We start from the raw sequence: 27,700 nt of genomic DNA, 5'->3' as shown, positions 1-27,700 counted from the left end.
GACAATGAATATGACATAAAAAAACAACTGAACATACAAGTAGAAATTTAAAATAGTAAAAATTAGTCTAACATATTAAATGATGCAAAAAAAGAACAAACAAAAAGTAAAATCATATACAACAATACAGACACAAAATAACAGTGTCACTCAGCATCATTGTTATTAACCAAGGGACAATAAACTGTTCTAGTATCTTGGCACAAAGACAAGAGAAAAGATTGATCCAACAAAAATAAATTATTACCAAAATACTAAAGATAAAAACTTCGGCATAAATCTAGCAACTTCTCTGAAATGGATTTCGTGAGATAAAACATGCTTTTAAACTGTGACAGTGTCCGGCAATCTTACTTTACTGTCCCTCCGAACAAAGCCATGCTCAGTCTTGGCCGAGTTTGTGTTCATCGATGTTGCGAGTGTTTTGAATTTCAGGATAAATTGTGGGATAATAAAGAAAACGTAAGTATCCCAAGAAAACCTATAGCAACACTGTTTATTTCTATAAATTCCATTTGGTCCCAACGGGGTTCTCAGCGCCGAAGATAAGCGCCCTAACTATTTGGACGAGTTCGTAGTAAACAGTGAAAAACTAATAGTAAAATGCAACGAAGTTTATTACGATTAGCTGAAATAAAATGTTTTCTTATGCATTATCCGCTGTATAAGGATTGCTGTCAATCAAGAAGCCATTTCTGTAGTGTTCTTCGTCTCGACATTATGGCGCGTTAGTCAGGTGTCACCGGAAGTTACAACAATGTATTGCAAATATGGCGACGTTGCGTCACCGCTCGTTGCAAATAATTGTTCTGCGTTTCTCTTATTATAATGCCAGTCACATATCTGCAGAGTACTTGTGATTCATACTGATTGACCGGAACACGTTGCAAGCGACACGTAATAGTAAGACAGAACCAAAGGAAATTATTTAAATAATAAAAAAAAAATGTAACAGACAATGCAGTGAAGTAACGTCTCGTTTATCCGAGTTGATGTAGAAAAAGAGTTGTGAGGATTTTCGAAAAACACGATACTGGTAATTGTTTTATGTTAGAATCGTTTTATACTGTTTTTCAATTGCGAAAATTTACGTAAAACCAAACAACTGCAATTTGTAAAGACTGTAAGAACTAGTTTTTTTTTTCTCTTGTACGGAGGAGGGACTCGAAGGCTTGCACTGCAGCCTGAGGCTTATTGTGCTTACCACTCCTATTCTGTGAATGACTGGGTAGCCGAAGGGCCGCGCTCTTGTACACTGGCGTTCAAAGATATCTGACCTCCAATTTTCTGATCGTTTAAGAGAACTTTCTAACCACGGAAAAAGTCAGAACCAAAGATATAACAAATTGATAAACTTTGAAATAGTTCCGCTGGTTCCCAATAGGTGATACTATTATTGAGACGGATACAAATGTATTTGGGAAAATAGTGATGTAGATTAAGCATAAATTATTCTCATAATTGACAGTATCAGCGGTTTCTCGTTAAATCTAGTGTTTTTCACAATCATTGGAGGAGGATGAAATTTTGAATTTTATAATGCGGGTATATTTATGTACTATTGGCAACACTGAATGTTACCTTCGTCATATATTCATAGAAGTTATAATTAAAGAAGCGACATTTACACGAAGAAGTTATCGAAGACTATCTATTAGTGGGATCAGGTATCTTTGAACGTCAGTGTACATAACCTTCTTAGGAAGGCTGTTTTAGGTATTAGGCATTAAAAGATGATGTAATTGTTGTAAAAGAACCTCGAGCACTCGCGATCAACCGAGTAAATGTTTCAACCGACCGGTTATAAATTCTCGACTGCATACGCTCGAGCTGCCTTCTTCACAACGGAGGACTGATCGGCGAGTTCGGTCGGCTGTTTTCAAGAAAATGCAGTGGTTTATTGGTGGATTGATCGTGGGGAACAGGAGTACCCCGTAAAAAAAACCTTCTGCAATCTCTGCTTTGCTCAACACAAATTCCAACACGACTTGGCCGGAAATCGAATCCAGGCCGCCTGGATGGAAGACCAATGCGCTAGCCCTTGAGCACAGACACGATGTTACCTCCGCGATGTGAATTGCCAGCAGAATATTATTATGCTTACTGGTAATGTTGATAATTGAGCCGTTCAGAGCAGAAGTGGTGTAAGTCAAATTTGGGTAAAGAGGTTTAAAGTAAAAATTCTGTAAAATACAACGCAAAGTAGCAATTAATATGTCCTTCGTGCTATCTACTTACTACTAATAGTTTAAATAAATTGAATATTAATTGCTACTTTGCGCTCTATGTTACAGAATTTTTACTTTAAACCTCATTACCCAAATTTGACTTACACCACTTCTGCTCTGAACGGCTCAATTAAGCTTATTATTATATTTCATGTGACTTTGGTCTTTCGTGTTAAATGTATAGTAAATAAAATGCTTAAAGCGCTGCAACGTTTGTATTATTATTACGAGTATTATTATTATTGTTATTATTATTATTATTATTATTATTTACTTACTTACAAATGGCTTTTAAGGAACCCGAAGGTTCATTGCCGCCCTCACATAAGCCCGCCAGCGGTCCCTATCCTGTGCAAGATTAATCCAGTCTCTATCATCATACCCTACCTCCCTCAAATCCATTTTAATATTATCCTCCCATCTACGTCTCGGCCTCCCTAAAGGTCTTTTTCCCTCCGGTCTCCCAACTAACACTCTATATGCATTTCTGGATTCGCCCATACGTGCTACATGCCCTGCCCATCTCAAACGTCTGGATTTTAAGTTCCTAATTATGTCAGGTGAAGAATACAATGCGTGCAGTTCTGTGTTGTGTAACTTTCTCCATTCTCCTGTAACTTCATCCCTCTTAGCCCCAAATATTTTCCTAAGCACCTTATTCTCAAACACCCTTAACCTATGTTCCTCTCTCAGAGTGAGAGTCCAAGTTTCACAACCATATAGAAGAACCGGTAATATAACTGTTTTATAAATTCTAACTTTCAGATTTTTGGACAGCAGACTGGATGATAAGAGCTTCTCAACCGAATAATAACACGCATTTCCCATATTTATTCTGCGTTTAATTTCCTCCCGAGTGTCATTTGTATTTGTTACTGTTGCTCCAAGATATTTGAATTTTTCCACCTCTTCGAAGGATAAATCTCCAATTTTTATATTTCCATTTCGTACAATATTCCCGTCACGAGACATAATCATATACTTTATCTTTTCGGGATTTACTTCCAAACCGACCGCTTTACTTGCTTCAAGTAAAATTTCCGTGTTTTCCCTAATCGTTTGTGTATTTTCTCCTAACATATTCACGTCATCCGCATAGACAAGAAGCTGATGTAACCTGTTCAATTCCAAACCCTGCCTGTTATTATTATTATTATTATTATTATTATTATTATTATTATTATTATTATTATTATTATTATTATTATTATCATCATCATCAATCTATTATATTAATAACTTACAGCAAAATTAATTGTTTAAAATTAAAGGCGTATCATACAACATTGGAAGAGTGAAATTACGCTTTCGCTTTATTCCTACTTCAAACGAGAACTGAAAAACTAACGCTCCTATAGATGGATTTGACGTCGGTTTTGGGATTATCATCGCGTAAATTAACATGACAACGGAGGCCGTGGGAAACGTGCTTAAAGTGCTGTTCGTAATAGTTTTGGAAGACACATGAGCTGTCAGGTTGCGGTTGAATCTGTGTCGCCAAAATGACCTCATGCCCAATGCAATTACGTTATAACATTGGTGAAAGCGTTGCTTGGCACCATGGCGTAATATTTGATTGTTGTGCAGGAATGTATTATTACGCCGCCCGGTCCGATATTAATTGTTACCATGCAGATTTCACCCATCGCTGACTTCTTGACAGACATCTGTTGCAAGTCTTGCGCCAGGGGATCCATAGTCAACAGTAAGTTTGTGCACTTCATTTCTGAAAGTCTGTATTGTTTGGATGGAAAAAAAAATATATTCCAATTTTCAGTGGAATTAACATTGTATCTTTTCTCTTCACTTCTATGCCTTTTGTTTTTTGCTTATTTTCACTTGAATAAACGGGTATACAGTATTGTGAATTCAGCGGTTTTCCCGCTAGATCTGGTGTTTTTCTGTGTTAGTTTAGCTGATAAAATTATGAAATTTGTATTGCTGATATAGGGATTTAGCGGGTATTTTTAGCTCTCACAGCGAGAAAATAATATCACTTTACGTTGAAAATATAGAAATTTAGCAGTTTCTGCAATGTTTCATAGCGGGTTTTTAAGAATGGAGTTGGCAACACTGCGGGTACATTATTGAGACTATAAGAAGTTTTTTTTAGTTGGATATTTAACGACGTTGTGTCAACTACGAGGTTATTTAGAGTCGATGAGATTGGTGATAGAGAGATGGGAGTTGGCGAGATGAGGCTGAGGATTCGCCATAGATTACCTGGCATTTACCTTACGGTTGGGGAAAACCTCGGAAAAAACCCAACCAGGTAATCAGTTCAAGCAGGGATCGAACCCGCGCCCGAGCGCAACTTCAGGTCGACAGGCAAGCTCCTTAACCGACTGAGCCACGCCGATAGCTTATAAGCAGTTAATTGAAGAATTAGGAACTATACAAGCTTGTGGAAGAAAGTCCTAGATCTTTTTCTATACTTTTATTACATATAAATCCCCATAACAATAGTAAATACTATATTTTTACCTTTAATCTGAGTCCGAAACTAAATAATGTGATTGATTATAGCCGGAGATAGTTGATCGAAGGAAGTGGTGCACGCGATTGAAATATTAATTTTTATAGAGAAAAATATAATATACACAGGTTAAATTTATTTTAGTGTTGCACATGTCCGAAAATGTATAAAAGAATCAGAGTTAGCAATATCAAATCTTGATCTTTTGGAGTGGAATGGCTCTTCTGCTAAAACAAGAAAATGAAACAGGACAGCTTCATTCCATAAAATAATAATAATAATAATAATAATAATAATAATAATAATGATAATAATAATAAAATAATAATAATGATAATAATAATAATAATAATAATAATAATAATAATAATAGCTTGTATGTAGAGTAAAGTTGACTAATGCCGTGATACGTTTTTTAAACTGAATGACAGTCAAAACTTTGCCGTTCAATCATAGCGCCAGATATCTTTCTCGAAAGAGTGCATCTTTCACCTACTTTTGAGACATCGATGAACTTTCAAGCAAAATACCCAATCCCGTGATAATCAGTGATAAAAATGTATCACGGAATTATGGGTATCACGGAATTAGGCAACTTTACCCTATATCATTAGAATTTTTCGAAACGATGCAAGAATAGAAAATAAACGTTAATATGTACCGTATTAGCGAGAACTTGATCTCTACCAAACAGATATGTCCAGATTACAAAGTTCAGAAATGATATTCTTAAGAGAAACAAAGTTTTGCGCAAGATGCCTTTGAATACCGTAACAACTGAGTATATAATAGGAAAAATGTAGAAAAGATACTACCGGAACAGGTGCTGCGCTACAAGTGGGACGACTGATTTCATTAACTGGAGGGAAACATACTGCGAAGACGGAACGTGGCTGTTATCTGAAGTCGAAATTGGCCACAACAAGATGAGTCCGGGGCTTCCCATGGGATTACCGTACCTGATATTAGCCTTACAGTTGAAGAAAACGTCTGAAAAGACTCAACTAGATAATCATCCCAAGCCCGAGCGCGGTCTTAGAACACGAGTCCCGTTCGCTACTGTTAGACCACGCTAATGACCTGTGTTGCTGCCATCAGACCTAGTTTAATGCCGAGGTCTCGATGAACAATTTTTGAAGCGTTATTCTGTAAGTTCAGATATTCATGCTGTGCTAATATCTTGCACCCAGATGTTACACGCTGCTTAGATTGATACTCGTATGTTTCATTTGCACATGCGGCGTTCGTTTGATGTTTTCTCCTTCATTATATGTTTCTTTTACGATCTTGTAAGTATCAGCTGGTCATACTTAACTATTGCAAAACCTTCTATTTCTAGATATGATGTCCCGTTTTGAATCACTGTATACCCTGTTAGTGATTTACGTCTTCACCATACATAAGCTTTTTTTTGGAGTTGCGTGTCACGCCGTTGTTATTTATTTCGTCTTGGAGTGTTATTATTTAAGGATTAGCGGTACTATTTCTCATAAAGATACACTAAATCGTATCTCTTAGTCAATTAGTTGCTTCCTACCAAAAGGACTGATCAATTCTCAATGGATCTTATGGCTAGAACGTTCGCAATATGTGTATCTATATAGACTATTGTATATTTATTAATCTTCAACCATTGTCAGTGAATGCAAGCCTCTTCCAATTCTTTCTGTCTAAAAACCTTATTTTCCTATTGGACTCCGTCAACATCTTCGATTTTATCTGCTCACTTAATGTGTGGTCCTTTTCTTGGTCTCTCGATGTCCCTTGTAACCCAGCGAAGAATTTCTATTGACCATTTCTTAACTGCTCTCCTTACTAAAGATATGCAGAATAGTAATAAGATTATTCACTTGTTGACAGGTGTTTTGTAGTTAACAGCCTATAATTTATGTATCCCTGGAAACACTATATCCTATTGGCTATTATGCCTGTTCTCATATTTTTACTTTACATCCTGATTTTTGTTTCAGAAATTGTTACGTCTTTCTCCTGTATATAGACTACATCTGCGTTAAGGAACGACTGGACAGTAAATTTTTCCTTAAGATTTTTCAATCAGAGATAGATTCTCGTATGTTTCGTACATCTGCAGCATGTGATCAACATCTTTACTTCCCTTATGAAAGAAGTCAGAGCCACCTGCGTGATTTAAGAAAGACGAGTGGCATTTGTGCTTCCAGGTTGCTCTCAGGTGTGAGATCAAATTCACTTGAACTGATTACCTTGTTGAGTTTTTACCCCAATTGTAAGCCGAAGATAAGGTAATTCCATGGAGAATCCTCAGATTGCACAATGGACACCATAAGATGTAACACTGGAAAAGAACGAGACATCAATGGCCTAAATGGGATTCAAATCCTGACCACAAGTTCTACGCAGTATCAAAGCCACGCCTTAATTTTTGCGAACTCCACGTCCTATTGGAATACCGAGCAGAATAGTCAAGGAATCGCGCTATATCTGTGTTAACGACGCAGTGGAGGTGGGGCTTTGTTAAATATTTTGAATTTAATAGACATATGATGTCAGAATGTCGAACAGCGATAATTTAGAACACAACACCGGAGTTCTCAAGTTATTTTGTAACAATTATGACCTCCAGCTGTAGAACCTTTCTCCTGATTGTATGAAAATTGGAATTTATCTCACAGTCCAGACCGAGGAGGAAGTTTCACAATGGAGGAACACAATTATAAGTGTTATACCGCCGAGTTAGATTCCGGATATGTACAGTTTCGTTTGGAAAACTTGATTGAAGATGGAGACTCGAACGGGAGAGTAGGACAGTAACCTTAAATACAGATGCTTTCTTTCTCAAGGAACGTATTGGTGCGATAGATCACATGATCCTTCACATAGTGTTGTCGAGTTGTGGGGGAATATTTAAAACAATTGATGTAATAAATTTTGTCTACATAAACCGAATTATTAAATTTCTCGTTTCTGTGTATATGATAATGGGGCTCAAATCTGTACTGAAATAGTAGCACTTTTATATTGCAAAACGATACCCTGGGATGCAGGTGCATGTTGCTATCTCTAGCTATGTATATATTTGCTATATTTCTTTTAGTAGGCCTATTTGATAGATATTTGCCATATTTCTTTTAGTAGGCCTACTTGATAGTGAACTATGTAGACTAAACACATAAAATAAATCTAGTGTACTTCCAATACATTTTCCTTACTTAAGTTTGTATCACTGGCTTACGATGACTTCGGACCCAGGTTCGAATCTCAGAAATGGAGGAGTCATATACGTGGTGGTCAAAACCAAAATTCCGTAGGTTTTTTCACGGGATTCTGCCGTTTCCTTTTCATTATTAGTCTGTATAGTTACTCTCCAGTTCAATATCCATTATCATTTCAATAGTATTCAAATCATTCTTAAAACGATGCTTCGTGACAATTATAGTGCAGTATTATGAATGATGTATAGCTACATGACATCGATCTGGAGAGTAATATGCTTTCGGGTGCAATAGGACAATCTAGTGGGACTCCACCGAAACTTTAAGACATCCAGGCTAAATCGACATATGATACTACACAGCTGAGTCACTATGTCTGCAAAAGCGCGATTTGGACTTCAAAAATAATTTCCATCATTGGAACGGTAAGCCACAATAAGTTCACTAGAGCCTGCAGTGTCAACGTCCCTTTTGTTCTTCATACCTTCATACCAAAGAAGGAAAACAGTTATTAAAATCAGAAACGTCGAGACCAGTGTCCCTCGCATCTTTCATTTCTTCGGCAGTGCAGGCATTTCCGTTTGTTGAATTGCATCTTGCAATTACAGATCTACACGCGGGTTAGGTTAGTTAGCCCTGATCGTTTAAACCTCAATGGATCCTTTCGTCTGCTCATAAAATCGGTGTTAACCTAATTTATAGTCTTTCCACACGTTTTAACGATCCCCGTAAAAGTTCTGACACATTTTTTCTTCAGGGACAGGGTTACTTTATGTTGTGAATATACTATACGGGACCACCAGTTTTATATCTCTTCCGAAGGAAGTAATTTTAATAATAGTGGGAGATTTTTACTTAGAATATGTCTTTCCCCACATGGAGTATGGGCACCCGTTCCTTGCTTCGTGGTGAAACGAAATGTGGCAAAATTTCAAATGAGCCCAGACAAATGTTAATGTTATTAGCAGATAACCCATGTACCATTGTAACTTGTGTGACCACGTCCAATGAAGCCACTTCTCCTTGGTACGGACATGAAGGCGCGGAAGTTGCTTATACAATTAACCGTGCTTCGCGGCCTCTTTCAGTGATATCTCGGCATCGAAAACATCTACGGATTTGTGAAACCACTCACTTTATTTGTAATCATGACTTCTGCAATATTTAAGCGATAATACGATACACTTTAAGTGAACCATGGTGAAGAATTTGTTGTGAACTGGGACTAATCTCTGAATGTCGCTTCGTATGAAGAGAAGATATATTTCATTCCTTTCATTAATTGCTTCTTTTGTTATATACCCGTAGTCTCCATTTATAAACTGAAGCAAAAATGAAACACTCAAACCAACACATTCATTCCCGAAACTGGGTGACCTTTTCTACGTGCCGGTGTATCCCTGATACAGCGCACGATTTTTTAACATTTATGTACCTTGTCACTGATGTAAAAAAAAGTCCAGCATTTCGGAGTTACTTATATGCTTTATCATTATGCGTTGAGTTTTTGCACCGTGTCATGGGTGCAGAAACCAAACAATCTTGCACCATGTTGAACACCGTAAAATTATACTTAACTAAATGTTAAGAATTTTTATCGCCTTAACGCTCAGTCGAGTTTGTACCCAGCAACCTCTAATAGCAAGCGTGATTACCACTCGGCGATTTTCAAACGCCTTTAAAAACATTAGAAATGTATCTTTACATCCTTGTAATGAAAATGTGGCCTTAAGTGACACCCCTTGGAACGTGTGGTCCATCAGTCCCGTCTTCTAGCAGCAGAAATTTACTGTTTTGCGATTATAGAGATAGGAAGGCCATATTCCTTTTTGCTCTTATTGTTGTCAGTTGCCTTCGGGTTCATTTTTTTACGTTGTTATATCCGATAATATCTGTTAATCAAAATTCCAAGCATGGCCTTCTGAAGGTTACACAGCGAGCTCCACGCGGCAAGCGGATGCTCAGAAGCGCGCGCATCACAACGAATTGAGAAGCCCACGAACACAGGAAATAATTATTTACAAGCGGAGATAGACGCATTGCAATTTGCAGTTCGTGTCTGTAATCGAAGCTACCTTCTTCCTAGTCAGAGCTATATTCACAATGAGAATTAAACGTGAATACAAATGTGACATGAAGTTGGAAGTAGGGTATTTTATGATTTCGGTTGACATTTAGTTTCTCTTACACGGGGTAATTTGGATTTATGCATACACTAGGCCTACAATATTGGTGGTCATTTGTAATAAAACTAACAAATATTTAATGGAATGATAGTTTACTAAGCACCGCCTTTAAGCTCTTATGTACTCTGACCTCACATAACCTAACCCAATTACTTGAATTTAAAGGTGATGTTGGATATCAGATAGCCTAAGTGTAGTGAAGTTATATCAAATAAATCAGTGTTTTATTGTTTCATTCAGTCACTTATCATTTATCAATAGCAGAAAAAGATTCTGTTACATCAAAAGTACAATGGTTAAAAATCACGAATATTTTCGACTTTCATAAATGTCATGTGTCCGCAATGTAACGCCGGGATGAGAAGGCCACATCGTCGGGGAACTCTCAATATACATCATTTACAAAACGCCTCTCACCACGGCGAACAGGCTGAGACTTCTTCACAACTCACCTCATATAGCCTTCCAAGGCCAACAATCTTAAAAAACATTTTAAAATGATTTTAATTCTATATTTTAAGCACACTGCATGTGCCTTAATATATTATATCACAATTATGATTAATGGAAGTTTCTCTAATCTGTATTTTATTTTAAAACCATGTATGTTATTTCACCAATTCATGTAAAGCACACATGGTGAGATTAGTTATAAGTGTTTTACTGTATTTAAATATTCACCTAGTCTTCAAATATTGTTTGTCAAAAATCACCTGAAGATGACTTCTATGAAAGTCTAAAATATTCGTGATTTTTAACCATTGTACTTTTGATGTAACAGAATCTTTTTCTGCTATTGATAAATGATAAGTGACTGACTGAAACAATAAAACACTGATTTATTTGATATAGCCCAATTACGTTCACTAAATATTTTCGACTTACAACCAAACATTCTGATGGGAGCAGAAAAAAAAAAGTTATTTTTTTCTTCCAGCATGTCAATTAATGTCAAAACAAGTGCTTGTACAAATTTTGGCCATTCGAGCGCAATTACGAGGGCCGTAAAAGTAAGTTTCCCTGGAACCGTTTACAGAAAGAAAAGAATTTCATGGGAAAGATTTATTGAAACAAATACAAAAACTGTTGAGCTATTTTTCAACATATTCCCCACTGGAATTGAGACATTTGTCATGCCATGATACCAACAGAGAGGTGTAGACGACTGTCATACACTGATTCCGATCCCAGGCGGCAGATTTCTACAACACAGGGATACAAAAGTTGATCCCTCAGTATGACAAATGTCTCAATTCCGGCGGGGAATATGTTGAAAAATAGCTCAACAATTACTGTGTTCCAATAAATCTTTTCATGACATTGTGTTTTCTTTCTGTAAACGGTCTCAGGGAAACATTTCTTAGAGCCTTCGTAATTGCGTTCGAGTGGCCAAAATTTGTATAAGCACTTGTTTTGACACTATTAACATGATGGAAGAAAAAAAACGTAACTTTTTTTTTATCTGCCCCCATGAGAATGTTTGCTTGTTAGTATTTTTCTTTATTACCATGTCATATATCTTTGTTAGATTTAGCAATACGAAGCTGCATTGATAAATTGTTAGCCTAACATGGAAAAAGTTACTGTACCTCAAAACGAATGTATATTTATTCAACTTAATCATTTTTCAACTCTCTGCGCTTAACATAACGGTCATAAAGTAATTCTAAGTCTTTAAAAATTGTCTTGATGCAAAATAATACATATTACAAGCATTACATAGGCCTATTAAATAGAGACATATGAAACATTTTATAAAAGTAATATACTGAATCGATCCCGGCCCATATCAATGGCATTTAAGTATGCTTAAATGCGACAAGCTTATGTCAATATATTTACTGACATATAAAAGAACTTCTGCGCGACAAAATTCCGGCACACCGGCGACGCTCATATAACCTCGGCAGTTGCGAGAGTCGTTAAATAAACCACAATTTAAATTTTTCAGGATTTTATTTCTGTCTCCTGAAATGTGTCAAGTATCGATGAAGTCCAAATATGGTCTTAGACCAAAACCATACAAGAAATGTAAGCTTTGCTAAAAGTAATTATTTACTTTATTCACATGTTTCTTTACTGCGCAATTTATAAAATATTTAGAGTTTTGTTTCTGTCTTTTGTAAATATGTCAATTGTTGAAATGCAAAGATTGACCAAGATAGTGTGAGAGTTGTAAGCTTCGCTAAAGGAATTTATTTGGTATTTGTTTATTATTTATTCGTTAATTTATAATTTATATCAAATATTTTTCTGCCTTCTGAAATGTGTCAAGTCTCGATGAAGTCCAAATATGGACTTAGACCAAGACAGCGTGACAGATATAGTCCTAAACTTCTCTAAAAGAATATATTTATTTACATTCTGATTTTTTATAAACATTTATTTATTTACTTTCTGATTTATAGTTTATTTAGAATTCTGTTTCCGTTTTCTGATAATATCCCAAGTCTGAAAGAAGTGCAAACAGAAAATTAACCAGTTTAGTGTGGGAGATCTGAGTTTCTCAAAGACTATTAATTAATCTGTTCAATAACTTATAACGATTTATTAAACATTTCATTTGTATCTCAGTCTTTGCTCAGTTCAAGTAGCTGATCAGAAATGAAAACTTTCTTATGTGTCTGGTAATTTATTGTGCTGGCATGCAGAGCCAGGTACTTCCTCACGAGACGAAGCAATTAAAATGATGTATAGCATGTAGTGAATTTGCGGAAGGGGAAACGGAAGTACACCGAGAAACCCAACCTCTAAATACTGTCTCTCACCACAAATTTTATGTATTTCACCGGTATTTGAACCCGGAACTCTCGACTACACAATGAGTTTATAGAAACATGTACGAGTACTATGGAGACAAAGTTACGGTTCTGAATTTACATACTGATGGCGCCTTTATCCTCTGTTGCAGGTTGTCATGATGCAGAGGTCGGATGCAGAGCCTCTCTCACGCTCGCAGCGGACTGTCGCACACTGAGGAGGGCAGTGCCTGTTACTTTTCAGGTAATGTGAACTATTCTTATGGTCCTTCCAGTCAGCGAATTGAATTAGCATCTTGGTTTCCATGTTGTCTTTCTCTGAGTGGTCACGTTAGTATTGCAATGTTTCTAGGCTGAAATTCTTTTCGTTCTTTGCTCTGACCCCCCCCCCCCTTTTTATTTTTGCTCTTCAACTTCCACAGGCCGTGGTTGTACGGCCTATTCAGCTATAATCGAGTCTTTAAATTTTCATATAGGGTGTCACAACAAAAAACGCCGGATTTAATAATGTGAATAAATGCAATGAAAACAGATAACAAATCAGATAGCAGTGGCGCGAACCCAGGAATAACAAGACATTGTTGGAACATTGCGCCATTGCCTTTGGCGGCGCTGTTATCTATTTTGTTATCTGTTTTGTTGCGTTTATTCACCTTATTAAATCCGGCTTTCTTGTTGGGACTTTACAATACGTATGGGATTTAAAGATTAGACTTAAGCTCATCTTAGTTATAGATGTAGCAAGCTATTTTTCTACAACAAAAGGACTATTTAAGATGACATTGTCGTCATGTCATTGCTATTATCATGATCAGTTGAATTTCCTTTGCCAGGAGTGACGTAGCCGAACGGATAGTGATGTAGACTAGTATCCGTGAGGACCGCATTCGAATTTCCATAACGAATAAATTGACCTCTCCACACATAGAATAGAGAGAACAGTTTAGAAATGTAGCAATAAGTATATGCTGTCATTGATGAAAAATGTGTTTCTTGGCACACTCTATAGGGTAAACATTGGTAATTTCGTGACAGTGGTTATTTCGTGATACTTTTTCTTTGCTCTTTTGTGAACTAACCAATGGTGTTACGAGATCCAAATTTCCGCCAAGGGATTGCATATGTTGTCCATTTTCCAGAAATATACAGCTAAGCTTTGTGTGACTATTGTAGTTGCTTCATTGAGCTTTTATGTTTGGAGAGAGCAAGTTTGCGTCGACTTCTCAGGCATACAAATTTTGTGGATGTTTGTAGTTACATTACAGGCTTATTACTAAAGGTAAGCATATGATATTTGGTACAAAGATTTATTGTATCTTCATCAAATTTTAGGAAATGTTTTTGGAATTTTAGATACATCTGTAGTCGCCATATAGGCTTAGCTTTACTGATAGAAATCTTAGCTGTTCGAGGCGAAATTTTGTTGAGTATTAAGTGTTACAATTTTTAAAATAGTATAAAATGTATTACAATAGGAATTTTAGAAATCTGAAGACAAGATGTGATAACAAAAAAGAAAACGGAGACGCAGTTGGTTCAGTGTAGCTTCTGTTTGATTTGTTATCATGCTAAGTGTCAAAGATAAGTGCTAGATGACTTGCAAGAATTGTGACAGAAGATGGAACATGGCTCCATCATTTTGGACCGGAGACAGAGGCAGACAATGGAGTGGCATCATGCAAATTCACCAAAGAAATAGAAATTCAAAAGTACACCTTCGGCAGGAAACGTTATGACTACTGTGTTTTTCGATTCAGAAGGACTCTTGCTTATGGACATCATGCCACACGGAACCACCATTAATTCTGACGGGTATGTTGCAACTCTCAAGAAACTTCAAGTTCGACTGAGTCGTGTTGGACGACATCGGGAGAAGGAGGATGTTCTGCTATTGTACGACAACGCACAGCCATATGTCAGTCACAAGACCACAGACCAGATCAGAAAATTCGGATAGACAACACTGAAACTTCCGCCTTACAGTCCTGAACTGGCACCGTGCGATTACCATCTCTTTGGTAAACTGAAGGATCCCTTCGCGGAACGAGGTTAGAAGATGACTCCCTTGTGCACGCTGCTAAAGAGTGGCTCAGACGTGTTGGTCCAGACTTTTACCGTGCTGGTCTACAGGCCCTCGTTCCTAGGTTACGTAAGGCAGGGATTATGTGGAAAAGTGACATTTTGTTCCTTAAGGATGCATCTACAATATAAATATAATTTTTAAACAAACGTTATGCACTGCTTTTGGAGTTACCCTAGTAATATATGTAGGCTATAGCTTAAGAATGGGAGTCCGTAATAAAAATGTTCACCCTTTCAGGGCAAAGAAGTTCCCTTTTCAATTTCAATTTTACTTTGATTTCATTCTTATTATGTGTTGATATGTATTTCTATGTTTTATTGCTATGAATATTAGACGGAATTACTATGTTTGAAGTCTTGTAACAATAAATGAGAATTTAATTTGACTTTAATGAATTTTTCCACAATTCTTCTACCTCTCACGAAATTATCAATGCAATATCACGAAATTACCAAGGTTATCACGAAATAACCAACTTTTCAGCTTAAGTTGTAAAAGTGGTTTTTGGTACATATTCAAGAACGTATCCAATCTTTTATGTCTCCAGATTTGTACAGCAAGTTATCGTCTTTTAGATGAAAAAATCGGAATAAGGATATATTTACACATTTGCATTTTAAATTAGTTTTCATGAAATTATCACGAAATTACCAATGTTTACCCTATACATTAGGATGTAAATTTTTTAAATGATGTGCAATATATTAAGCGATATGCATGTAATAAATATAGCATTTAGCACCTTTAATAATCGTTTACTTTATAAAGTTATTAACAATATTCCATACTAATTATTGTTCACTCTGTATATATAGGCCTAGGCTATATTAGTACATTATGCAACGAGCCTATAATGATAGTAATTAAGAAGCGAGTATGGATGTTTATGAAACGAGCGCAAGCGAGTTTCATAATTTTCATACGAGCTTCTTAATTACCATTATAGGCGAGTTTCATACGACTTTTTATGCTCGACCATATTTCTAACTTGAAATGATTCATATTATTTGTATCTAACTAATCTTGAGCAATACCTCGTAAACTGTGAGATGTGCGCAGACGCGAAAGTATTGATTTTTTCCGAGGAACAGATGTCCACATTGACCTTGATAGCCTATAAGAACCTACAGAGTAAACTAAATATTAACTTTGATATAACATTGAAATTAAATTAGACATTGAAAAACGAGATGACAAGTTGAATTTATTTGAATATTATTTACAATTAACGCTAATTATTATAGTAACAGAACATAACCTTCTGCGACAGTATTGGATTTCCAGCCTCCGTGACTTTTCGCTAATTCTCTTTCGATTGCATATCCGAGAATAATCGATACTTGCGGTTTTATAACGGTACAAAGCTGACTTGTCATTGGCTGAGGTTTTATAACGGTACAAATCTGACTTGTCATTGGCTGAACACCTGTACTTTAATGAGTAGGTGTACTTTAATGACATGCATTAAAGGACTGCTACCAGGTGTATAATTACTACATTTCGGCATGGTCGAGCATAAAATATATTATACTACTACCTCTTTTTAACCGTAACAACGCTTTTTAGTTCTTGTAGGCATTCTGATTATTATATTGTGTTTCTGTTTTGTGAAGGATTTTTAGATAAGGGCGCAAATAGCCATAGTAGCTGACGTTCCTTTTTTAAACTCCACTAACTATATTATACTTATGTAATTATAGGCTTACTAAATGTAGAATCTGCTAAGGAAACAGTTTCTCTTTATTAAACTGTACACATATGGATGGTATCTGATATAAGCAATAAAAAAGATTTCTAACGAGAAATTCCAAATTGTAGAATTTGATACACCTCCACAAATGCTATTGCTTTGTTTTTTGGGTTTGCTTTGCAAATGTTTTGAAGTAGTACCATCTACTCAGCAAAATTGTCAATTGCTTTTGCTTTGTCTTTTGGCTTACTCCTTTTGATTTTATTTTTGCAATATTTCTGACAAGATTACCGTTCCACGAGGACTTCGTCGTGCTGATAAGAACTGAATAGTTCGAAACCGGAGATACGCAAATTGAGTAAAATAATATCGTCCTATTTTGTGTATCACGGGCTAAAAGCCTTTGGAAAATCCCAAGACTGCAAAGTCTAATACCAAATGCAGTCAAAGAATTAAACCTTTGGCAGTGATCCGCGAAAACACAAACTTGTTTTAAAGAGTGTAAACTCTGTAATTTTGTGTTTTCTCTGTTTCGGCTTCAGTTCGCATCTTCAGCTAGAGAAGTGTGATAGATAACTCTAGGACAGAGTGGAGAAGGAAAGATATCTAACAAGAAATTCCAAATTGTAGAATAAAAGAAGTTTGACAAACAGCAATCTTGATTCAGTAGCCTATTCCAAATTAATTTTTTTAATTCGTTGTTGGAGCTTGATGCCACAACCTTAAGAACTTATTTTTCTTCTACTATAAAGCGATACAATTTTGCAAACTAAATTTAAAGTTTTCCCTGATACAAAAGTTCAGCTTTTACTATTTCCACACTTCAAGGATTCCTCTCATCATTGCATAAGTTATTCATGATACTGAACGCACGCTTCACAAAAGCATTGCTAATAGGAACTACCATTCTTATTTGTGGAGATTTCTCTGAGGCACCCTTATCTGAAAATATTTACACCCATTTTACAACACTTGTCAAATGTTCATCTTTCACAAAGAAAGAAGCCATTTCATCACAGAGCGTATCTTCATCTACTTGAAGCTCTAGTTTTTGTCCAATACTTAACATTAGTGTGGTTTTAGGCGTAATAGATCGACTATTGATCAGATTTTTTGTATTCGACAGATATTGGAGAAAAAATGGGAGTATAAGGGTACAGTACATCAGTTATTCATAGATTTCAAAAAGGCGTATGACTCGGTTAAGAGAGAAGTTTTATATAATATTCTTATTGAATTTAGTATTCCCAAGAAACTAGTTCGATTAATTAAAATGTGTCTTAGTGAAACTTACAGCAGAGTCCGTATAGGCCAGTTTCTATCTGATGCTTTTCCAATTCACTGCGGGCTAAAGCAGGGAGATGCACTATCACCTTTACTTTTTAACTTCGCTCTAGAATATGCCATTAGGAAAGTTCAGGATAACACAGAGGGTTTGGAATTGAACGGGTTACATCAGCTTCTTGTGTATGCGGATGACGTGAATATGTTAGGAGAAAATCCACAAACGATTAGGGAAAACACGGAAATTCTAGTTGAAGCAAATAAAGAGATAGGGTTGGAAGTAAATCCCGAAAAGACTAAGTATATGATTATGTCACGTGATCAGAATATTGTACGAAATGGAACTATAAAAGTTGGAGATTTATCCTTCGAAGAGGTGGAAAAATTCAAATATCTTGGAGCAACAGTAACAAATATAAATGACACTCAGGAGGAAATTAAACGCAGAATAAATATGGGAAATGACTGTTATTATTCGGTTGAGAAGCTTTTGTCATCTAGTCTGCTGTCAAAAAATCTGAAAGTCAGAATTTATAAAACAGTTATATTACCGGTTGTTCTGTATGGCTGTGAAACTTGGACTCTCACTTTGAGAGAGGAACAGAGATTAAGGGTTTTTGAGAATAAGGTTCCTAGGAAAATATTTGGGGCTAAGAGGGATGAAGTTGCAGGAGAATGAAGAAAGTTACACAACGCAGAGCTGCACGCATTGCATCCTTCACCTGACATAATTAGGAGCATTAAATCCAGACGTTTGAGATGGGCAGGGCATGTAGCACGTATGGGCGAATCCAGAAATGCATATAGAGTGTTAGTTGGGAGGCCAGAGGGGAAAATACCTTTGGGGAGGCCGAGACGTAGATGGGAGGATAATATTAAAATGGATTTGAGGGAGGTGGAATATGATGGTAGAGACTGGATTAATCTTGCTCATGATAGGGACCAATGGCGGGCTTATGTGAGGGCGGCAATGAACCTCCGGGTTCCTTAAAAGCCAGTACATTTCTTCCACTTTTGTGGTAGAACCATCAAGTTAAGGCTGAAAAATACTTGAAAATTCCCAACCGTATCTTTAGCTGCTCTGAGTTAAAGGGTAAAATGTCTCATGAAACAGAGAAAAATCTCTTTTAGCCTATTTGATAAAAGCTGTTATCACAAGTCCTTAAACTCATTTGATAAAATGACCGGCCACGAATAGGGCCGGTAAGAGGTTAATACCGGCCACCGACCTTGTGTTGAGATCCACCAAAACTTCCTGCCGGGCCGGTGAAATACCGGTTAGTTGGCAACCCCTATTGACACTCAACCCTAGACCTTTCAGTCCGTTAAGTATATCATCATTGATTTTATGAAACCTCCTATGTGACTTCACAGCAAATAATTTTTCAGGAGGAAGAAAAAATTAATTAAAAATCAATGAGTCTACATAATATGAAGTAATTCTATATAAAATGTTGGTGAATATGATGAACATAAATGACATCATCGAGTATCAAGCTAGGCCTATTGATTTTCCTTCCACCAGAAAAATTATTTTCTGTAAAGTCACATAAGTTTCGTAAAATCAACGACGATATGTAGTATAACGAAAAAGGTAAAAATAATATGGATACCTTACCGACATTCTTAGCTTATAGTCTAATTAGTGTAATATATTACTAGTCAGCGATGTATGCAATGGGTGGGAAAATGAACTGGCTACCCTATTCCGCTATCTCCTAGCGGGCAGGGCATGGTTGCGCCCCACGGTCAGATAAAATGCAGCAGATAAAAAAGGGTCCCTGTTTTGTGGGCATAGTTGCTCCCCGTTCCCATCAGGTAGAGAAAAGGGCATGGCATAGTTGCGCCCCGATGAAATTGGTAGAGAAAAAGACACTACGGAAACTCGAGCCTCGTAATCAACCAATCTTATTGATTTCTTATTCGATTTAATATTCATTATTGATACCGTTAAAATGAACACCATGAAGTTGGCAGTATTTTATTAACCGTTTTTCTACTGTTTATGCAGTGATTATCGATAGCCTACCGTTAAAATGAACACCATGAAGTTGGCAGTACTTTATTAACTGTTTTTCTACTATTTATGCAGTGATTATCAATAGTCTGCCGTTAAAATGAACACCATGAAGTTGGCAGTACTTTATTAACTGACATATTCAGATGAGTGAGCCGTTGGAATATGGGAGCTTAGCAGTCTTTGACATTTTATTAATGATTTTCACACCGTCTGTGGCGTATAGTGGGGTTAATTTAAAATGAACGTTAAGTTTAATGAAAAGGGTAAAGAGTTAATAATTCACAATGGTTCTAAGTTTCAATTTTCGAAACCTTGTACCGTAGGGTTAAGATATCGATGTACAAACAAAAAATGCAGTTCATTTATTGTGTGTGATCGATAAAAAAGTGTTATTTTAAGTAGTAAAATTGATCATATGCTAGGCCTACCTGATTTCAATGCAGCTATCACTGTAATATTTGTAAGTAATTTGTTTATATTATGACAATCACTTTCGTGTGTACTATGCCCATCGGGGCGCAACTATGCCATGTCCATTCTGTTACCTGATTTCTTCGGGGCGCAACTATGCCATGTACCTTCTGCTATACCTTATTTCTTCGGGGCGCAATTATGCCATGCCTAGGCCTCCCAATTGACCGCGGAGCGCAACTATGCCATACCGCTCCTAGCTTAGTTGCCTCATGAGTGTTACCTTATTGGTGTCATTTATAGGTTCGGACCTGTCTCCGGACAGTTGACAAAACAACAAATAGTGTGGAAAGCGTTGACGAATAACTTTATGTAAAACGACGAGGTATGCCACTTCAACTCGCGGCGGCCAGCGCGTTGATCTCTGTGCCGGCATGCGTGGCGGAACGGCGAATTGGAAAGTTACTACACGTGTTTTGTCGTCTAGATAAAAGTGCTTAATCGAGGCGCGGGCATAAAAAATAACAACGTTCCGCATGTTGCGAGGAATTGCACACTTCCTGTTCCGCGCTTGCAAACCGCAAACTACGGGCCGCAGGGTGCACGTCGGGATCTCGGGTTCAGTATGAGCAGGGTGGAAATCAATAAGTATATTGTCCTTGTGCCTTTTTCAAAGTATTTCCTGAAGCTAGCGAAGTGTTCTTTTCATTGTAAACACAAATATTTGTACATATTTCCAACCCGTGGCACGACGACCTTGCTGACACGTAAGGTATTCGCGAAGATTTGCAGTGTTTGCATAAAACAGTAGGCCACCCACTACAGTGTGCTGATGACTCAGCTGTTGATTTTAGTGAAACAATGTAAGTAACAAACTTCTAGTATTTACGTAACACCAGTTCCCGAAATGTGACGTCAGTGATCCAAGTAGCAGATAAATAAGGATCGATTTTGCCTTGAATAAGTTTTGAGAACATAACGGTTTTTTTTTGTCAGCTTGCTTTCTTGCTTATATGGTGCCTACCGCTAATATTGAGGTGTTCGTACAAACTTTAAGAAAACGATACGATGTAGTAATTTTCCGTTCCTACTGTATCGTGTGGAGCTTAATTATTAATGATTAGGGCTCGGATTTTGAAATATGGCTCAGAACAAATTAAATATTTTCCAAAAATTAGTTAGAAACCTCATTTTATTCACCATTCTATAATTTTTTTATAATATTAACACAGTTTAGTATATACAGTTGCGAAGCTCAATACTTACTAAATATGCAAACATAGAAATATGCATCCAAAGATAGTTGCTAGCCTTATCACAGACTCTTTTCCTAGCAGACGATAAAATGTATTGTACTTTTGATATCGTGTTCTTTTAAAAAATCAACACCTTCCTTCCACTATTGAAATACGAAATATATAAGGTTATATATATATATTATTTTCATGAAGTATATATTATATTTTATAAACTCGCCTTCCTGGATCTTTCGGAAGAAGAATAACTCTGACCTCTTTTTCTTAGAATTTATAGTGCTACAAACGTCTCCTTGTCCCATATTATTATTCAAATTCTTGTATTGTAGCCATTTACAGTTATTACAACCGATAACGAACATTTCACAGTTTACACAAATTTTCACAATAATGCCTTTTTGATCTAGACCAGGCCGTAATATATGTTCGGGTTTTCTATTTCAGTGTATGGAGCTCAGTGAATTATTATATTATAAATTTATTGCGTATCATAGCTAAGTTTTATTCAGTGTAATGTGTCCATAAGTTCCCTTTACTTCTTGTTGCATAATAGCCTATGTTGCAGAAATAATTACTTACAAAACTGTGTTATTTTAATGTGAAGAGAATTTTACATGTTAACATAATCTTTCGCATCAACATTTTAAGTTTAGAATGGAAGCTATTTTGAGGTTTAATTAAAAATAATTTATATTGTGATTTAATATAGCACATCTACCTTCCTTAATAAAGACAGAAAATTTATCATACCACTCATATGAAATTAGTGTACGTACGATTGTTACTTCGTCTCTTAGGTAGTAGATAAATACAATAATTCAATACTCAATTGTAGTATTAAAATACAGACAAATTGAATGTGCGTAGTATCATACATGGCATTATGCTTAATTATAATGTATAATTGCGAATTTAGGAATATAAGATATAGTAAACATAACCTATAATATTTCCATATGAATGGCAGGGTATTGGAGACCACTAAAATTAGACAGAAAGGGGCAACTGGGACAGTAAACATAACCTATGATTTCAACATATCTAAATATCTGTGCGGTGCAACTGAAAATGATTGAATCGTGCATAAATGAATGTACAAGAATTTCGCAATATTTAATCGAAATAAAGGTAGGTATTACACATACGAACAACGTAATTTTCACACCAAAAATAATATTTCATCTTAACTCGCAAAGTGATTTATGTCTGAAGTGTCTCATAATCATTGTTTTAAATTTTATTAATGCAATTACACTACATTTTAGAGAAATATATGTTACTCTTTATGCATTCCAACTAATTTATATCAGGTTAAGCGAGTTACATGGTCTGCCTTACGGCCTGTATTAAATCACAATGGCAGTGACACAGTCTATTGTTCCTAGTACTCACAGCGCTCCAAGCGGCTAGCAACTATCGCGAGAAATGCAAAAAATCACCCCAAGCTTCGCAACTGTATATACTAAACTGTGATATTAACTCCTTTTATTGGCCATAGAGGACTGTCCATCCTGTAAAAATAGAAGGAGAGGAAAAGAAGTGAAAAATTGCCAACGTCTTCCTTCTCTTAGATTAATTTTTTATTGCTATGTCAACAGGATCACTGATTGTTTATGAATTACTACCTGACAACAACGTGGTTGAAACCTCTTAAGCGTCACATGTTTGGAAGTACCGGTAGTGAAGGGAATAAATGTTAGACCGACCCTAGCGTTATCCGAAAAACTCTTATGTGCGACTATTAGCCAATCCAGTCTCATTCTTTCGGACATATGGCTACTTATAGTCGAACAGGAAATCAAGAAAATTCAAGAAAAATGCATGAAGTAACATCACTAGAAAGCAATAGTAATTTGTTTCCGATACCACTAGATGGCAGTAGTAGTTTAATTGTTCCCCGCTCATTAATTTATTTTCTATTGTTTCATCATTTCACTATTTTCACTCTTGATTACTAGTGCCTATTATTCCTTGTCTTTGGTGTTATTATTCTATATATTAGTTTAGTTACAATCACGGAATTATTCTTTTTATTCTTCTTTTCATTCTCTATAATTCATGTTACAACAGCTTATGATATCGTGTGTTCCGTCTTTATATTTCGCACCGATGTGACGGTTCTCGATAGAACAAATCTTACGCTGCTTTCAAAAATCTATTTTAGCATGTAAATTACAAATATAATTTCTCAGCCTTAAATAGGCAATATACACCGTGTTCCGCTTATAAGTATAACAAAAGAAATAGCTATAACTTCTGAATTAATACAAGTATATAGTTGAAACCAACTGCTACAAAGAATGAAAACTGGGAATTTTTGTTACCTTATGTTCCATAAACCTCAACATGGCTTCCATTGGTGGCACGGGAAATATCCAACCGGTATTCAACCTCGACCCAAGTGTTATGAAGCATCTGTGGTGTAACATTGTTGACAGCAGCATAAATTCTTTCTTGTAAGTCTGCCAAATCACGTACTGGCGTCCTGTAGACCTGGTCCTTAACAAACCCCCACAGGAAAAAATCAGGTGGTGTTAGATCTGGTGATCTGGCAGGCCATGTGATGTACGGTGATCCTCTTCCGATCCATCTTGCAGGGAATTGTTCGTCTAAGAATGTGCGAACCATGTTGGCAAAGTGTGGTGGAGCCCCATCTTGCTGGAAAATTGCTCCATCTGGGAGTTGTGGCACAGCATACAGTTGCAACATATCCAGGTACGTGTTTGCAGTGACTGTCTTTTCAGCAAAGAAATAGGGACCAATGATTCTGTCACGCATGATCCCACACCAAACATTCCATTTAGGGGAATCCCGTTGGTGTTCAATTACGACACTTGGATTTTCCGACCCCCAGATGCGACAATTGTGTCGGTTTACTTTTCCACTGACGTGGAAGGTTGCCTCATCTGAGAAACAGACTCGAGTTAGAAATGTGTCGTCATCGTCCACTTTATCCAACATTGTTTCTGCAAAGCGTTTTCGTTCCAGTTTATCATTCGGCGTAATCATCTGATGAAGTTGCAGCTTGTACGCTCGCAAACGCAATCTTTTATGAAGCACTGTATGCACTGTTGTTGGTGGGATGTTCAACTGCACACTAGCCTGTCGAATGGATTTCCGCGGGCTTCTCTGAAATGCCTCGCGAATGCGTTCGACATTTTCGTCAGACACTTTACGCTTGGAATGTTTACCTGCATTAGACAACAAACTTCCTGTTTCTCTGAGCTGCCTATCCCATTTCATTATTGAGACGTACGTCGGTACAGCTTCCCTCGGTCTAAGATTGTACTGACGGCGAAACAAGCGCTGTACACGAATTATGGATCTATGTTCTGCTAATGACAGCACACAAAAGGCTTTCTGCTGTGGCGTCCACATGCTGACTGACTAAAGATACGATACGAATTCTCTTATTTAATGATCTGCGCATGCGTGAGTCTTCTAAAAATAAGTAACAACAATGGATTAAAACTTCCCAATTTCCTCTTTACAATGGTACCAATCTTAACCCATTTGCATGCATTGTTATGAAATTATAACTATTTCTTTTATTATACTTATAAGCGGAACACGGTGTATACAAAATCTCTTCACCAACACATCAAACACGAATAACATAACACTTGAGAAACTAATCATCTATTACAACAACCCACAACAACATAACCACTAACAACAAAAGCTGTAGTTTGCCAATACGGAGTTGCCGCAACCTCCAAAGAGAGGCGATGGTGGACCATATTAACACTCAAGCTATCTGTCTAACCGGCGATATACCAAATAAAATCAAAGTAACAGCAACAATTGACAATTGACATTTATGTCAGCACATGCCACATATATTTTTGTACACACGAAAGAATGTACACGACAACTGAAGAGGGCAAATAATAAGACCTTAAAACAGCCGCCATTAATATGTATGTATGAATGTATGTATTAATGGCAATAAAGCCTTTGAATTTGCAAATTTATATTTTGCTGTCTTCGATCAATCAGACAGGCTAGCTGTTTGTAACGATCCCCACAGTAGGTTTTCACCTGACGATGAAGAGAGATCCACTCTTCGAAACGTTGTGCTACAATTTTTGAAAATTAGCAATGGAAAACGTCCAAACAGCTCAACCATTGAGCTATTCACCGTTGCTCTCCCCCCCCCCCCCTACATTCAGATCACTAATTAACTAATTATTGCTTTTATTTCTCACATAATTCTCCCAATTTTTATTACTGTAATTATAGTAATTTTATTATTCTAAATAAAAATATACATGCAAGGGACAACCCTTGAAATACACATTTATGCAAAATGAAGTTGGCTTCATCCGAACGTAAAAAGCATGATCGACATGATCCTATTTTACTTCTTTAATACGCCAAATCAATAAAAACATGCAATTGCATGAAGTTCCGTGGTCTAATGATGATTATAATTGTGCCGATGACATCTCAACAGTACCGTATCTGAAGCAGACAGTATTTACCTGCAATATCTTTGCAGCTGAATTAACTTTCGACTCTTAGCAGATCCTATCGGATTTGCCGTGGTCGAAAGGCATTGCAACAAGTTATCAAGTTTCCTCCGGGAAATTCTCTTGTCACTATGACTCCGCTGCGCCGTACCAGCATTTCACCCGCTGTGAATGTCTTGAATGAAGAGCTGCAACATCGAAAGCCTCCCCGAGGCAGTGGGACCGGGCTGGTCTCGTTGATTGAGTCCGCTTTCTCGTGCCCGCACCGTGGTTCCTGCGTGTGCCAGCTATCACTCATTCTCCACTCACCTGACGTGTGTAGCCTCATTTCTGCGGCCTGATCAATTCTCAGACATAGGCGCAAGAATTCAGACACGTTCGTTTCCTACTCTGAAGTCACTGTTTCGGCTTATACTGTACTTCCCTCTTCCTTCTTTTACTTCTGCTCTAAGCGGTCATTTGTACCTTGTCACTATCCTTTTCTTCTTCTTAACCCTGCCTTCTTTTCTCTCTCAACTAAACTTTCGTTTTTTTTTTCTGTTCCTCTTCTATCTCTCTATCTCTTGGTGTGTTTTAATTTCTTGTCCTCTTATCACAGCCTGGGTACTCGTTCTAAAAATGACCCTTTATTATCTATGCCTTGCGATGAAACAGCTCACTATTCCTCCTTTTTCACAGTATCAGCAATTCGTTTCTGGAACTCCCTACCCAGCTCCCTCAGGAACTGTCGAACGATATTGCAATTTAAAAGTAAATTATTTAAACACGTGACCAGTATTCATGTTTAATTCTCCTTTGTGTGTATGTGTTTATATATATGTAATTTTCCTCAGTGTTGTATAGTTATAATTTACTTTGAATTTGTTTTTCTTGTAATTTGTAATATTGGTTCACTTACCTCTTGCATATTCATTGAATGTAACTTCGAGCTTTATATTATTTTGTAATTATTATTTAGTATGTTTGCATTAATTTACTCAACTTGTGCTTGTATGACTGTATAATTTTTTATTAGTGTTCTTTAAATATTAGTAAAATTGTATCAGCTTCTTTTGTTTCTGGCTAAATGGAAGAGAAGGCCTGATGGCCTTAACTTCGCCAGAATAATAAATAAATAATAATAATAATAATAATAATAATAATAATAATTATTATTATTATTATTATTATTATTATTATATTCTTCCTTTTTACATTTTCTTATATTCTGCCTGTTTTTCTCATATTTGTCTGCCAGTTCATCATCTTCCTTTCCAATCTTCCTGTTCTACCTTCTTATCATTATTTTTCACCACCTACCTCTCGATGCTATTACTTCTTCTTTTCCTTCTCTACTTGTGTTTCTCTTGTTCTCTTCCTTCTTCACCTTCCTTTCATCTCCCTATTCTTCCTTCTTTTTTTCTCACCACCAGCTTCTCATACTATTACTTCTTCTTTTCCTACCCATTCTCTTCTTTTGCTTCTCACACATACATTTTCTTCTCTTTTCAACTCTCCCTCTACTTCCTCCGTTGTTTTTTCACTATCTACTTCTCATATTGTAAACATAAAATATGCGCAGAATTATTATAATGTAGCCTATATGGAGCAAATTTCAATTCGTTAGAGTGATTTATATAGAACTAACACATTCCTTTCTTTCTT

General features: G+C 36.5%; 1 protein-coding gene across 4 annotated transcripts in view; it reads left to right on the top strand.

Annotated features, from left to right (window-relative positions):
* Positions 1-27,700, top strand: part of LOC138692920 (uncharacterized) — a 273,822-nt gene that overhangs the window by 187,507 nt on the left and 58,615 nt on the right. For all 4 annotated transcript variants that reach the window (XR_011330161.1, XM_069816276.1, XM_069816274.1 and 1 more), the window contains exon 2: positions 12,993-13,084. The gene's annotated coding sequence lies outside the window, so the exon portion shown is untranslated. The remainder of the gene's footprint in view (positions 1-12,992; positions 13,085-27,700) is intronic.

The sequence above is a fragment of the Periplaneta americana genome, chromosome 17, assembly GCF_040183065.1.
Source record: "Periplaneta americana isolate PAMFEO1 chromosome 17, P.americana_PAMFEO1_priV1, whole genome shotgun sequence".
Taxonomy (NCBI): domain Eukaryota; kingdom Metazoa; phylum Arthropoda; class Insecta; order Blattodea; family Blattidae; genus Periplaneta; species Periplaneta americana.
This window is presented reverse-complemented; position numbering and strand designations above follow the sequence as displayed.